Genomic DNA, 15,126 nt, shown 5'->3' on the forward strand with positions numbered 1-15,126 from the left:
GAAGTACGTTTGGGCCCGGGGGTCAGATATGGTGGAAATGGGGATGACTGGAGACAGATCTTGATTACTAGGTTAGCTTGTGTGTGCACGTGTGTGTGTGTGTGTGTGTGTACATGTGTGTCTGTTTAACAGCTTTGAAGGATTCACTCTGCAATTCACGTGGATGCATAATACGTTGAAGGAACATCAAGTGCTCTCAAAGCCAGAATGATATTTGGCCAGGAGCCCAGACTCCATCAACAGCCTGGCTTGGCCTGTGGGCCTGGGGACCCTGCGGAAGACCCGGGCCTGGGCAGGGCCCATCTGGCCAGAGGCTCGCTGTCTGAGCCAGCGTTACTGCGGGCAGCCGTCAGCAGGCGTAATATTAGCCGACTCGGCGGTCCCTCCTGAATTCCCGATTTTTCCCCGCCAGTGCCCGGCATCCCACCCTCAGTGGGCAGGAGGCATTGCCCTCCACAGCTACCCTCCGCGTGTAGAGTGCGGTCAACATCCAGTTTGTTCCCGGGCAAATCTGGGCCCGGGCCTGACATTCTGCATTTCTTGACCACCTCCCAGGTGCCCCCGGCCCTGCTGATCTCCAGACTCCACTCTGCAGAGCAAGCTCGGTGAGGAATCCCCCAGCGATAGGGGTTTTCCGACCCTGCCGTGTTAGGCGGGAGAGCGCGGGCAGTTTATAAAGCTGTCAATGCTCAGACTGTCAAGAGCAAGACAACAGACCCCCAGATGGAGTCGCTCAGGCCAAGGCCACACATCGCTAAGCTGAGGCTAACTTCCTGCCGTTTCCCGGAGGTGGCGTCTTAGGCCAGACAGCCAGGACCCGTCTGATCAGCAAGGGCTAGGTCATCTGCTGATGGACCCCCAACAGCCCCTGGAGGCAAGTAGGCGAGCAACCACTCCTCTTGGCTCCGTCTGTAAAAGTCCTTCAGTTTGCCCAGCTCCGCAGAGCCCCGCTCCGTCGGCTGGACCGGATGCTGCCGATTTGAATCGAACTTTGGCTTCCGTTTACCTTTCCAGGGTTGTTGGAGGCGGGGATTCACCACGTGGGGGTTCTGAGTCTGTGCCCGGGCTTGTGCTGGAGGCGGGCCCCCGCTGGAAAGGGCGGGGGTCGTCAGCCTGGGGGTGTGGGCGCAGATATTGCTTCTGCTTCTTGGTGTGCGTCTCGGGCAAGCGACTTAACGTCCCCGGCCGTCCCCTTCTGGCTTGCGTGGCGTGTGTAACACCCAAGCACGGTGTCACCGAGTGCCGTGCTAGAGGGATACCTAAGTATAGTCGCAGCAAGGGAGAGGAGAGGAGGCAGTTGGAACAAGGGAGGTGGGGGGAGGAGAGCTGGCTCTCAGGCTGCGTTAGGAAGGGGGCAGCCGGCTTCCTTCCGGGGGCGTTGGCCAGGATCCGGGGGCCCAGCCTGTGCCAAGCTGGGTGCCGGGGCAGGTCTGGGAGCTGGGAGGCCCCTTCCCCAGCCGTGCCCTCGGACAGCGGACAGCACAGAGCTCTTCCTGTCACAGGGGCCATACCTCCAAGCTCCCTCCCTCCCAGTGGCCCACACCTGTCCCCACGGTCTTCACAGATACGCAAAGACCTCACATCGTTCCTACAATGTGTTTTTTTATCACCTGGGGGTGCTTCTACCCTGTCTACACATGGAAAGACCTTGGGTTTCTCCCCTTCTCCACAAACGGTTGGAAACACAGTGAAAACAGACCTGTGTTATTTCATTCCGGCCTGTGGCCGTGGCCCCTGGAGCCTCTCAGCTGGGGCCCTGCTGGAAATAACCAGGAAGATGAGGGGACGAGACAAAGGGATCCTCTTATCGGGACCTACTGGTCCGAGTCACTTCCTGTAGCAGGTGGGGGGTAACAGAGAGCACCTGCCGGTCCGTCACCGAAAAGCCCCGCGTCCACTGCTGCCTCCTGTGAGATGCTGTTCGCTCCCCGACGTGCGCGTGCATTCCGCAGCCTGTCACTCCCCGGACCATGGTGTCCACGAGGCAGCACTTTGCTCTGTTTGCTGCGGTCCCAGTGCCCGGAGCAGCGGCGTGGACTGTGGCTGAAGGAGTACACAATACGGGGCGAGAGAATGTGCGTGCTGACTTCCAGCGAGCCCACAGGCAGGGGGCCCGCTGTCGGACCCCACCACCTCTGCCAGCCCCGTGTGGCCCCCAGCCCCGCGAGCCCCCAGGCCAGAGCCACTGGGACGGGGCCACTGGGACATGGCCACCGGGACAGGGCCACTGGGACAGGGCCACCTGGACGGGGCCACCAGGCCGGGGCCACCAGGGAGGGGACCACTGTACCCACAGCCTGTGCGTGGTGTACTTGTCTTGCCTCGTCCTCTGCAGGGCCATTTGGCCCCTCAGGGCCTTGGGCTGGGGCCTGATGGGCCTGGGGAGCTGTTGTTCTGTCCCCTCCCATTTTCCAGGTGAGGTAGAGGCTCAGGGAGGTGAAGGAATGGCTGGCCCGTCTTCTGGCCTGGAGCGGGACAGATGTGAACCTGGGTGGAGGGGATGGGGTGGGTGTGATCCCCGGGCAGAGGGGGGCGGGTAGGGCAGGTCTCTGCTGGTGCTGCTGAGGGCAGGGCAAGGTGCGGGGAGAGCAGGGAGGCCAGAGCACACTCTAGAATCTGAATTTGAATCGGGCTTGGCCACGTGGTGTGACCTGAGCTGAGTCAACGTCTCGGGGTGTCCGTGCCCCCAGTTCGAAAATGAGGCCGTGTACTCAAAATCGATTGCTGTGGACCCAGTCACCCCACAGCCCGGGGGCTTGACACAGCACGGCTTATGCTCCCTCGGCGTCCGTGGGCCAGAAAGGCGGGCATGGCCTCCCCGGGACCCCTGCGGGGTCTGCTGTCAGGCTGCCATCCGTCCGGGGCTGTGGTCTCATCTGAGGGTGGCCTGGCTGGGGCGGTCAGCATCCAAGCTCACTTGTGTGGTCGTTGGCAGACCTCTGCCCCTGGTCCTGCAGCACAGAGGGAGAGGGCATGTGCAGGGACCACGTGCAGGGCGTCTCGGAAAAGTCGCTTCTGCCCCTTCTATTGCCTGGAAGCCAGTCGTGAGCCAAGCAGTCCGGCCACGTCGAGGGGAGGGAATGAACCCGGGACACAAGTTCCAGGAGGCGGGTCAGCGTGGGGGTCTCTGAGGTGGCCCACCTCTCAGGGGCCAGGCCATCAGGGGAGATTAGCACCTGCCTATCGCAATGGTTAGCACGCTTCATTCTCCACGGTGACGGTGACGCCTCCCAGGCTCTCCCCGGTGTTGGGGGACGCCGGCTCGGAGAGGCGGCCCCTGGCCTAGAGGCTCCCACGGTTAAACACGGCGCGGCCGGTGCTCGGACGGGGAGGTGAGGCCGTGCCCGTGGCCTCCGTGTGCCCAGGCAGGCCGCTCTCCTGCCAGAGCCCCGACGGTCAGTCCAGACTCCACCGGGCGATCAGCCCCACGCTCGGAGCTACCGAGCCGTGACTTGCGCGCAGCGAGAGCGCCTGCCGCCTTTAAATAAGCCTTATGTAACAGGGCCGTGGAACAGCTGACTCTCCACACACAGGCCTCTTCTAAAATAGATCGCTTGTCTTTATATAGGCGGTGCTCCTTTCTCCTGGCTCCGCGTCTTACAGAGGCGCCGATGTAGGTCAGATATCGCCCGGTGAGAGCTAATTAATCTATAATTGTATCGAAGGAAGGGAAAACAACAAGTGCGCACCCCGCCTGCTCGACGGGGCCTGGGAACCGGCGTTCCGGAATGCAGCTTTGGGAAGGACCCGCTGGGCCTGAGATGGGCCCAGCCCCCCTCCTGCCCGGCTGGCAGTCTGCCCTGGCCAGTGGGGAGAGCCCAGGCTCGGGGTCCTGCCCGAGGCCTCGTCCTGCCTCCGGAGCTGCTGACCCGGCCCTGCGGGGCGCCCCCTCCCGGCCGGGCCAGCGTCAGCTGTGACCCGAGGCCTGCGCGCCACCCCCGGCTCCGCCCCTGCTCCCTCTGAGCCCCAAGTCCACCCCGGCTCCCTCGTGTCCCTGTTCCGCCGGGCCTGCCTCTAGGACCCCCACATGCGGCCCCCACCGCCTCTGCCGGGGGCTCACGGGCACGCAGGTGCAGCATCCCCGCCCTGGGCCCCACAGCCTGTCCCCACCAGCTCCTCCCACAGACCTTGCGTGTGCCGTCCACAGCTCTGTCCTTCCTCCTTCCAGACACTCGGGAGCCAGAGCGCTGCCCGGAACCCCCCCACCCCCCGCATCTGATCTGTGGACAGGCCCTGTGGGCTGGGTTGTGTCTTCACGGGAGACCCAGAGGCGGCCCCTCCTGCCCTGTTTGTGCCTTCCCTGTCCATGCTGTCCATATTGCTGTCAGCATCTGCAGCCTCTCAGGGCCTCCTTGCACCCACGGTACCCTTCCGATCATTTCCAACAGAGTCCCAAGGGGTCCCGGTCAGTACCAGGGTCAGATCACGTCCCTCGTCCTGTCCCAAACTCCCCAGAGGCTCCCAAGGTCTCAGTAGCGCCCTGTGAGGCCCTACGAGCCAGCCTGGGTCCCTCTCCCGTGTCCTGCTGGGCCTGCCACACACTGTGGGCACGTTCACAGCCCACAGTGGGCTGTGGAATGAGGGGCATCGCCCTTTCCTCACTAAGTGTCACCGGCTCGTCCAACGGGGCACTGAAGACGCCTCCCCTCTTCTCATGAGTCACTGTCCCGGAAAAAGTTTTTTGACAGCTGCTTCCGGAGCTCCGAGGATGTGCCCCGGGGCTGCCCGTCGGAGAGGACCCAGAACCTGGGCCTCGCAAAGCCCGGGCCGGTCCAGGCTGGACGCGGAGGCCCAGGGTGACAGCAGGGCAGTTCATGTTCCAGGACCCAGGTCGGTGGCTCAGGGGGGACCCCTGCGACCCCCCTGGTGCTCCTCCAGGCCCCAGGAGCTTTAACCACATGCAGTGCCGGCATCTGAGAGGGAGCCCAGGCTGTGGGACGGTCGCTGGTGACCTTCCCGTGCTGCCCAGGCCGAGGGTCGTGGGTCTGTGGGCCGGTGGCTGAGCTGTGGCTGGCCCCCGGCCCCGAGCCGGAGGGAGGGGCAGACGCTCGGGGGAGCCTGCCCCAGCTCCCGGGCAAGAGCGGGAGGGCCATGCAGAGAGCCGTCTGTGGCTGCCCCAGCCCCTGAGCTCCCACGGGAGCACTGGCTGCACCCTACTCTTCCCTGGGGCCATGACCCTGGGAGAAGCCCCCCTTCTGCAGATACACAAGATCCCAAATACTCTGAGAAGACACATCGCTGTCACGGGGGAGGCCCCGCTGGCCGAGAGAACCCCTCACTGGGGGTCTCGGGCACCCTGAGCATCACCGTTAGACACAGCTGTCGTGGGACGGTTGGCTCTCTGACCCTGAATGGATCTGGGCCAGCAGCCGTCCTCGGGCGGGGCTTCTCCATCTTGTCTTGGGGGAGCCGGCCTGAGGCCACAGGGCCGGCCGGGGTGGGTCAGGCCCGTCCCCTCCCTGCACCAGAGCAAAGAGCTGCGTTCCAGGCGGGAGGCACTGGCCCCAGCATCTGAGGGGAGTCAGTGAGCTGGTGTGCCAAGCCCCGGGGGAAGGCGGCCGCATCTGCCTGTTGGATTCTGTGTATCTGAATCCGAATCGTGCTCCTGCCGGACAGCAGCAAGAATGAGCTTTAACTAGCTTCCCGGCTGTGCGCCCTTGGCCACCGGGCCCTCTGAGCCTGTTTCCCTCCCGAGGAATGGGGTTGACTGGTTCCCCTCCGGGGCTGCCGGGCCGAGTGAGCCCCAGCCGGGCGCCCCACTCCGCCGCCCCCGCGTGCCTGGTCCCTGCGCGGCCCCTCTCTGGCCCTGGGCGCGGGCCCTTCCCTCCTCCTCCCCCTTCTGCGCTCGAACAGGGACTGGTGCTTTGTTCTGTTCACTGCCGTGCAAATGTCACGGAAGAATTTAAATGAGAGGAAACGTCTCAAAGGTTGTGTTTCTGGCAGTATTTCAGGACACTTACAATTAGGGACGCAACCGAGGCCCGTCCGTGCTCTGGAGGCAATAATGCGGCAAAGATAGAGCCTGTGTCCCGTGTCCTGGGGACCTAGGGACGGCGGGCGGGCTATGCCTTGGGTGCTGGTCCCTCCTGGTCGCCCACGGTCGGGACCGGTGGTCTGCAGCCAGCTGCCCCCCTGAGCTCTGGAGCCGTGAATGAGGTCTGACTGAGGCAGCTGGCCCCACCCGGCTTGGCCCACACAGTCGCCTAGGGGCCTCCCCTGTCGCTGCCCCTCGCTGACCCCTCCGGGTGGGTCTCTATTACAGTCCGGCCCGAGGGGAACGTCCGGGCCTACTTCTGGCTGGTCCCAGCCTCAGGGCGCTGCACGCCCAATCTGGGTCCAGGAAGAGGAATCCCCTGGTCCCGGGTCCTGCGGTTGGAGGTGGGAAGGGGGTGTGGACACTTACTCAGCACCTCACTACTCACCGGCCCTGTGCTTGTCGTGCATGACCTCGCTGATCCTCACGGTCCTACAAAGTGGCCCTGACAAAGAGAAAACAGAGCCCCAGAGAGGCCTAAGGGACGGGTCTAAGGCCACACGAGAGGTTGGGCAGGGCAGGTGATGCCAGTGAAGCAGAGGGAAGGAGCCCAGCAGGCTGCCTGGAGGAGGTAACCTCTGAGGAGAATCCTGGAAAGTGGTGAAAGGTTAGATGGGTGGAAGGCGTGCGAGCATCGGAGGGACCAAACCTCCCCAGTGAGCAGCATTACGGGAACCTCAACTGTCCGACTCCCATGTCCCTGGGGGACAGCCTGTCTTTGCAAAGGAAGAAAGGGAGGTCCTGAGGGGGCAGGGCTTTGCCCAGATCAGGGGTGGGTCTGACCCCATTGCGGGACTCGTGATTTGAGGCTCTGTTTGCGACAATAAAACCAGCTCAGCATTAACCGCCACCCCCCCCCACCCCCACCCCCTGCCCCGAGCGGCTGCCTCCCCCCAGGCCCAGTTAGGGAAGCTGGGTGTCCGCGGAGGGGGTGGCGCTCCGAGCAGGCAATTCATCACTTTCCCATTCGTATGGCGCGTTGTCGGAGGGCTCGAAGCAGGTAAGTTCCAGATTGCGGTGCCTGGGCCTCCGATGCATCGTGGAAAGGCTGTGAGCCTCCATGGAAGGCTGGGAGCCCGGCAGGCAGCGCCTGCAGGAAAGAAGCACCTGGAAGAGAGGAGGGGTTGGGCAGGGCTGTGGCCCGAGGGCTGGGAAGCTTCCGGTATGCAGTGGGGCTCCATTAGTGCTCCTGGCTTGGGAAACGTTCCCAGGCTTCTCTGCAGTTCTCTGGGGGCAGCTCAGGGTCTCTAAAAGGCCGTCTGGGGGGAGGGAGCTGTCCTCCCGGCCCCAGGCTTGCTAGGCACTGTGTGTGGAAGGGCGATGGTGGCGTCCCACCAGCAGTGAGGTGAGTCCTGTGACCCCGATTTACAGGTGACACCAGAGCCAGGGCCCCTTCAGGGAGGGCGTTCTGTCTTCGATGGGGAAGGGCACCCAGAGGTGACGGGGAGGGGCTTGGCGGGCTTGGCACAGCCTGGAGTGCTTGGCCACCTGTCCCAGCTGGCTGTGTGACCCTGGGTGTGTCCCAGAGCCTCTCTGATCCTATTCGCTTGTAAAGAGGGGATGCGGCCGCCCTGGTTGATACACAGCAAACTGAGGACCGTCCTGCGGTCACCAGGCCCAGAGCAGACTCGCGGACACGTGTTCCTACCTCTGCCTCCCCTGCCGTGTCCCCACAGTCACTGCACGGCTCCTTGGGGACCGGATCACGACTTGGACGGCATTGTGAACCTGGCCATGTCGGGGGTGGGGGGATCCGTCTCCACTCCAAGGATCTACCCTCCTGGTCGGCATGTAAACTGTGAAAACAAACACATGAGTAAGTAGCCCCATCCTGACCTCTGCCCTCGGCGTGGGGGCGTGGGGGCGGGTGTGGAACCTCCTCCCCCGGCAGCCACGCCTGTGCAGGGCACACAGGGTGTGCAGGACCGAGGTGCCCAGCCCAGCCGCCCTCCTGCACCTCGAGACTGCCAGCATCCGGCTGGGCTGTCTCCCGCCCTTTCCCACGGTCACCAGGGGACCCTGCCCACGCGGGTGTCCGGAACCGAATTGCGTCGCCCCAAATTCATGCTGGGGTCCCAGGTCCAGGCCCCTCGGAGTATGGCTGTACTTGGAATGAGGTTGTTCCAGGAAAAACTGGAGCAGAGTGGGCCGCGATCCATAGGACTGGGGTTCATGCAGAAGGGAAACGTGTATAGATGTGCTCCCAGAGAGAGCCCCACAGGAGGAGGAAGGCAGGGGCTGGGGCTTCTGTAAGGCAAGGGTGGGTGCTGTGGGAGCTGGGGAGGGGCCCCTAACGGAGTGTCCCTGAGGCGCCCGAAGGAACCAGCCCTGGACAGCTGGTCTGGGACTGCTGGCCTTCAGAGCTGAGACGGTAAATGTCTCCTGCTGAAGCCGCCAGCTGCGAAGCTTCGTCCCAGGGTCCCCGGAGCCCGAGTCCCAGGTGAAGGACCGAGGAAGGGGGCCTTGGCGGCAGGCTGGCATCCGGAAACCAGGCACTCCTTCATTGTTCCCGCTGTGGGGCAGGTCCTTGGCAACAGAGGTAAACTGAGGCAGCCTTCCTGGCAGCCCCTGGGCCGGTCCGGCTCCGGGGGCATCCTGTGACCCCGCCCCCCAGGATCTCCCCTCTGTCTCTGGTTTGTGCGGAGCCCCTGCCCCGGAGGGCCCGCAGACCCCAAGTCCGGGCGGTCTGTGCTTTCGTAGGCTCTGGACGGCGGCCGGCCCTTTGGTCTAGAGGCTCATCTGATTCATCCTGTTCTGGAACAACAGACAAAGTGGCCGTCCCCAGGCCGGGATGCCGGGGCCAGCTTGTGCGTCCAGCCTCTTCTGTCCGCAGAGCTCGGTGACGGTCCACAGTAATTTCCTCGTTCCCAGGAATGAGTTTGTAAATAGCCGAGGAAGCTTCAAGGTCTTTGTCTTCTTCTGGGACTCATTATTCCCCACAGAAATTCTGCTCAGGGATCTGGGCAGTGTCCCCACCGAATGCTCATCCATCCGTGAACTCACGTAGCGAATATTAATTCTTTTATAAATAACTTGATCTTCATCATGGCTGCATATTATTTATGATAACTGTTATATTATTTAGATGCCAACGGCTCTGTGTTAATTGCGGCGGCTGGCGGGGGCTTTCAGCTAGGAGGGCGCGGGACTCTTCCGCGGCAGCCCCCCAAGTCCTTCCTTCCCCTGCCCTCCCCCGCTCGCTGCCCCATCACCCACCTCCGGGTGTGCCAGCCGGCCCCGTGCGTCAGGAGGAGCATCCGGCAGGCTGGGTGGGGACTGGGGTGGGAGGACATCTCCGAAACTCCGCGGATGCAGGATCTTCCCCTTCAGGTTTGTGGACACGAGTGTCCTCTTGCTTCGAGGACAGCCGTCCAGGCACCCACGTGGGTGCGCGGCCTCCAGGTTGGGTCTGTCTCCACCAGGGCCTGTTGGCAGAATCTCACTGGCCGACCTCATGAGCAGGTCCTGGCCGGTCCCCAGCTCCACCCATTGTCCCCACACCGTCCCCCCCCCCCCCCCCAGTCACCAGAGGATCCAACTAAAACCGTCGGGGGTGCCGGCCACCGGCCGCATGTGTCTACTTAAGTTGAAACCGATTCATTATAAAATGAAATCAAAAGGGGGGTGGGGGACAAGCGAGGTCTGTCTCCTGGCCCCACTCTTCCCATTGCTGCTCCGACTGCTTCTCCTTGGTCATTCCTTTACTACAAGCCACATTGTGTAGCAGTCGGCTCGGCTGTGTAACAAAGCACCTCAGGCAGGTGCCTCAAACGGCAGAAACGTGTGGTCTTGTGGCTCCAGGGTGTGGCGGGCCCGGTCCTCTGAGCCTTCTTCCTGCACGTGTGGACATGCCTCCACCCTGTGTCCTCATGTGGGCGTCCCTTGAGCGGCCCTATGGTGTGTCTGTGTCCTGGGCTCTTTTCATGAGGACAGCAGCCAGCTCGGATGGGGGCCCCAATGACCCTGTGTGCCTTCACCACCTCCACAAAGCCCATCTCCGGACACGGTCACCCCCGAGGTGTCGGACGCATGACTGGGATTTTGGAGACATCGCGGGGATGCAGGCGATCCACAGTGGAGCCACTGCTGCCCCCAGACGGAGAGAGGTCTCGGGAGAGGCGTGAGCGGCCGGCAAGTCCCAGAGGAAGACCCGTCGGGCGTCTGTGTCCAGCGCTGGCACCGCGTCCCTGGAGCACAGAGCCTTGTGGGACCCAGACCGCGGCAGGTGGCCACATGCCCCCCGGCTCCAGGTTTCTCGCCGCAAAGTGAGTTCTTTCACCAGCTTGTTCTGGAGACAAAGTGAACGACTCCCTGAGGGTGAGTTGGCTGCGGAGGGGGGAGGTGGTATTCCTCCTTCGCTCCTTTGTCTCTCCCTCACCCATCCCATCGAGGGGCGGGCAGTGCGTCCCAGGGAGCGGGGGCCGCTGGGGGCAAGACGGTCAGGGTCCTCCTGCCCCTAGGGCTGTAGGGCTCGAGTAGAAGAGACTCATGGGTAAGTGATGGCGGGGAGGGTGCACAGTGCCCTGGAAACCCTTGTCCTCACAGGAGAGAGGACACTAAAGAGGAGAGGGGCTTCCCGGAGGAGGTGACCTTTGGTTCCCCGCTGCCCTAGAGACTCTGCGGGCCTAAGGCGAGCCCTCATCCGGGGACAAGGAGGAGGGTGGGCTGGCCCTGCAGGACCCTCCAGGGAGCGCGACCCCTGCCCGGTGGCCGGGCTGTGTCCAGGGTCACTGGCTGCCCTGCCCTCTGCAGAGCCCCCCACAGCCCCCCCTCCCTCCCCCTCCCTCTTTCTCCCTCCCCCTCCCTCCCGATGCATTTAAATGAATTTGCATACATTTCCAAGGAGCCTGATTGTTTCAGGAGAAACACTTTGAATCATAAATATATGCGCCCTCCCAGCCTTTTATTGGAGAATTCCAGAAATATCCCACCTGACATCTCCCAGCTGGCTCCCCACCCCCCCAGCCCGCCTGCCCCCTTGCCCCCCTGCCCCAACTTCTTCCTTTTAATCTCTCACCATCTTGCTGCCAGTGAGGCAGGGGCTTCTATTTTTGCTTTTCCTCTCTCACTCAGCAGCTTCCCCTCTGGGTGGCCCCTGGAGCCACCAGGGGACCTAGACAGTGAGTGCAGACACCGCGGGTCCCCGTGATGACGGCCCTGTCCCTAGCAGCTGCGGGCTGCTCCTGAGCAGGCTCCTGGACGGGGCCCCCTTGAGAAAACCCGGGCTCTGTCCCCGTCCCCACGTGCTAGGGAGAGGGAAGGGGCTGCAGGCCTGGGGGCGTGCCCACAGGGGAGAGAGGCTGCCTGTGTCACTCCCCAGCTCCAGTGCCCTCCGTGGCTCCCTGCTTGTTTCCGGCAGGCCAAGTCTCTTCTCCCTGCTCAGCACCCAAGGACTTCTCACCTGCACCTTGCCCCTGGCCTTCCCTTATCTCACGCCCTTCGAGTCTCCCCTTGAGCCTGCGGTGTGGACACTGCCATCCCATTTTACAGAGGAGGAAACTGAGGCTCAGAGAGGCAAGGGGGTTGGCTGAGGTCACGTGGCTGGCAGACAGCAGGGCTGAGAGTGTGTCTCAAGTCCGGGGTCTATGCTGTCAGTCACGCCGTTGTTGAGCTCATGGGCTGGTGTCCCCGGGCGCTCTGGGCAGGGGCCAGCTGGGACAGAGGGACGGGCACTGGGCACATCACATACCCCGGCCCGGCGGGCACAGGGTGCCGGTGGGGACGATGACATCGTGGAGGTGGTGACTGGGGGCTGGAGGAGGTGGGCTGGGTGACCTCACTGGTGGTGGGGAAGGTGACAAGGTGACAGCAGTGGGGCGCGTGCCCCTGATCTGCCGAGCAGAATGGGTGCCAGCACCCGACTCCCAGTTTCACTGAAGCTTGGTGTGGGGTGTGGGTGTCACTGTGTCGGAGGGACAGGGCGGTGGGCAGGGTGGTGGAGAGGGAGGGCCCCAGAATCCCAGCTCCAGGCGGGGTCCTGGTCTGCCCCCGGGTCCCACCTCACCTCCTGGCACATGGCCTGACACACAGGGTCGGGGGGGGGGGTCTGGGGAGCCTGTTGAAACGAGTCTGTCGGGACCCTCAGGTCTCGGATGCCAGGTAAGGGCCCAGGGGTAGTGATGAAGGAGGGGCTGGGGCTGCCCCCGATGGCTAGACCCTGGCCTTGGGGGACAAAGGAGCCAGAGGTGCAGGCCAAGAGGGGCTGAGAGAGAGAGAGAGAGTCCAGAAGGGGGCGGGCCCTCCTCCGCAGGCTGGCAGGGCAGTGGGGAGAGGGAGGGGGACCAGCAGAGTCCCCTCTGGGTCCCCGTTGCCTGGCAGATGGCTCACCTCAGTCGTCAGGCTGTCGTCTCCCGCTCTGAGACAGTCCGAGCAGGGGGCCGCTCCTCCCGGCCACGGAGTGATTGGACCACAGGGAGTGGTGGCCCAAACCCCATCCCTGCGTCTGTGCGGACGGCCCCTTCTCCCCTGGACCCCGTGAGTCAGAGGCTGCCTGAGGCCCCATCAACACGATGGCGTGAGATCATGGTTTTCCTAGAGTCGGAGACATGCCTCCTCGTTTCTCTGGCCATTACGAACACAAACACTGCGGCCACTTACTAAAGCAGGAGGGAGCGATGGCCGCCATCGATTAGAGGGCTCTGGGCTGCACTCGGCACAGAAAGTCAATTTTCCCCTTCAGTTCAGTTGAGCAAACATTTATTGAGCATCTACTATGGGCCAGGTCCGTGCTGGGCGGGAATCCGAGCTCTTCTTCCCTGCCCCCACCCCCGTCCTTCCACGGAGGACACGCTGAGCCAGTGCCACGCAGACTCCGCCCCACGAGTCCTCTCACCATCCGCGGACGGGACTGGCCCGGGACGCGCCGTCGAGGAAGATTCGCCCTGCACACAGTGGAGTTTGCACAGAGCATGGAGCTCAGAGCGGGAGGCGCCCTGGTTGAGGGGGAGGTCTGCTTGGGGCTGGGCTCGGCCGGGAGCCAGGGGCCCCGTGTTCTGGGGGCCACACTGCAGGGGACCTCCGCCTCTCCAAGGCCTTGTTTTTCTCGTTGGCGAGGACAAACAGCTGACATTTTGGGCCCCGGGGGAGTCAGGCTCTGTGTGCAGGGCTGGGCTGCACCGTGGGCACTGTTACGTCCCCATTTTCCCGGAGGGGGACCGGGCACCCCCAGCTCCCACGGCCAGGAAGGGTGGGCTGACAGGGCTCCGTGGCTGTGGCTCTCCTACCAGGCTAGGCCGCCTCTGGGGAACCCGGGGTCCAGGGCACCCCCGTTCACAGCCAGGTAGGGGCGGGTGGTGGCGGGGGCTGCCCTTCCTCGTTTCCTGCCCCCGACACCAGTGCCCACCCACCCCTGCTCCCGGCCTGGGTTCTGCTTGAGGGTTCCAGTGCGGAGAAGGCTTGGGGACAAAGGTGACCCCCTGAACCCCGAGGCCTTCTGTTTTCCCCTCTGGAAAACAGGGAGGGTGGCATCCAGAAGGAAAACGGTTCATCCTTAGGGACACCTATGGGTCCCAAGTCATGTCTGAGTGCTGAGAAGGTGGTGGAACTCCTTCAGGTCACTGTCCTTCCCAGCCGGAAGAAGATCCTCTGTGATGACCCAGTTGGAGGGGGGATTCAGAAGTGACCCCATCTGTACAACCCTGCCTTCTGGGGCCAATACCCTCCGCCATTCTGAGACCTTGGAGATCCACAAAGGGACCTTCAGGGTGAGGGCCTCAGGGGTCAGCATAGGGCCAGCTGGTGGTCATCTTGGGAGAAGGCACTTCCCCATTGATCTGTTCTCCTCATCGTCCCCTGCACGTGACATCCGCCTACCCACTCATCATCCATTGTTGGTCCGTCCATCCATCCGTCCATCCTTCCACCCACCCATTCGTCCATCCTTGCATTTATTGGTGGTGGTGACCAGTGACCTGGCTGTGAATCCATACCCTTGAACAAGGCATTGCTAGGGCCGTTGTAGGCAAAAGGCTGTTGTGAGATAAGTGGGCACACACCTGATGACACACGAGGGTGTGGGTGACACAAGAGGGCTGATGCCCCAGTGCAGGCTGGCTGCTGTCCACACGTGTCCCCGCCCAGCCTTCCTGTAGACCCATGTGACAAGTGTCATTTCTCCCTCTGTAGAGGTAAGGCCCTTGAGGCTCAGAAGGGACAGGACGCACATTTGGAAACAGAGACAATGGAGTCAGTCCCAGGTGTCCCACTGCCCAGTCAGGTGTATGATTCAGGGGAGGGAGGCTCCAATCCCTGCGTCTGGCGAGACCTCCCCATGTCCCTGCCTTGCCCGGGCTGTAGCCCCCTCTGGGCACCCACTTCTGGGGCCATGTGAGACGTGCTCAAGCTCCAAATCTGCCTATTAGCTGCTGGGTGACCCTGAGCTAGTAGCTTGCTCTCTCGTTCTCTACGACTTCCCTTCTCATTAGCCAGAATCAAGTCTGCATCACAGGACCCCGTGAGGGTCACTTCTGGCCCCGGCGAGTCAGGGAGCCCAGCGAGGAGAAGAGGAAAACGTAAGCGCCTTGGTGCTTCCTTGACGTCCCTTGTTGCGTCTTACGAATCCGTGCTGCGTTCGTAACGTAGCCATGCGTGTTCCAATCTGAACAGGCCATTCCAAGCCACTTACCAGTGAAGTCACTTTGCTTCCCAGCTTCCCATCTCCGAACAGTCTCAATGCCCTAGGAAGACAAGGCGAGGCTCTGTGGGGCCACAGAGGTGATGGGTGGAAGGGGCCAGGTATACAGCAAGTGCCAAGCCGGTTCTCCTCTCTGCTGGGAGCTCCACGGCCCGGAGTGGGCGCCCTGCTGCTCAGAGCCTTGGTTTCCTCATTTGCCACACGGTTATTAGCTTGAGGCATGTGACACTGTCGTCTGTGTGTGTGTGGCCGTGCCCCAGGCGCACCCCTACTGAGGAGGCGGGGGTCCCAGCAGGCCCCCCAGTAGATCGTGGCCACCACGCCACCCTCCCCCGCTCCCCTGGTGGTGGCTGGCAGGATGTGGCCCGGGTTGCCGTGCTATTTCCCCCTGTTCACAGTCATCGCCAGGTGTCACAGACCGTTGCCCTGACACCGGGCGGTCCTAGGCCTGTGCACCTGC

This window comes from Acinonyx jubatus, chromosome F2, assembly GCF_027475565.1.
Source record: "Acinonyx jubatus isolate Ajub_Pintada_27869175 chromosome F2, VMU_Ajub_asm_v1.0, whole genome shotgun sequence".
Lineage (NCBI taxonomy): Eukaryota > Metazoa > Chordata > Mammalia > Carnivora > Felidae > Acinonyx > Acinonyx jubatus.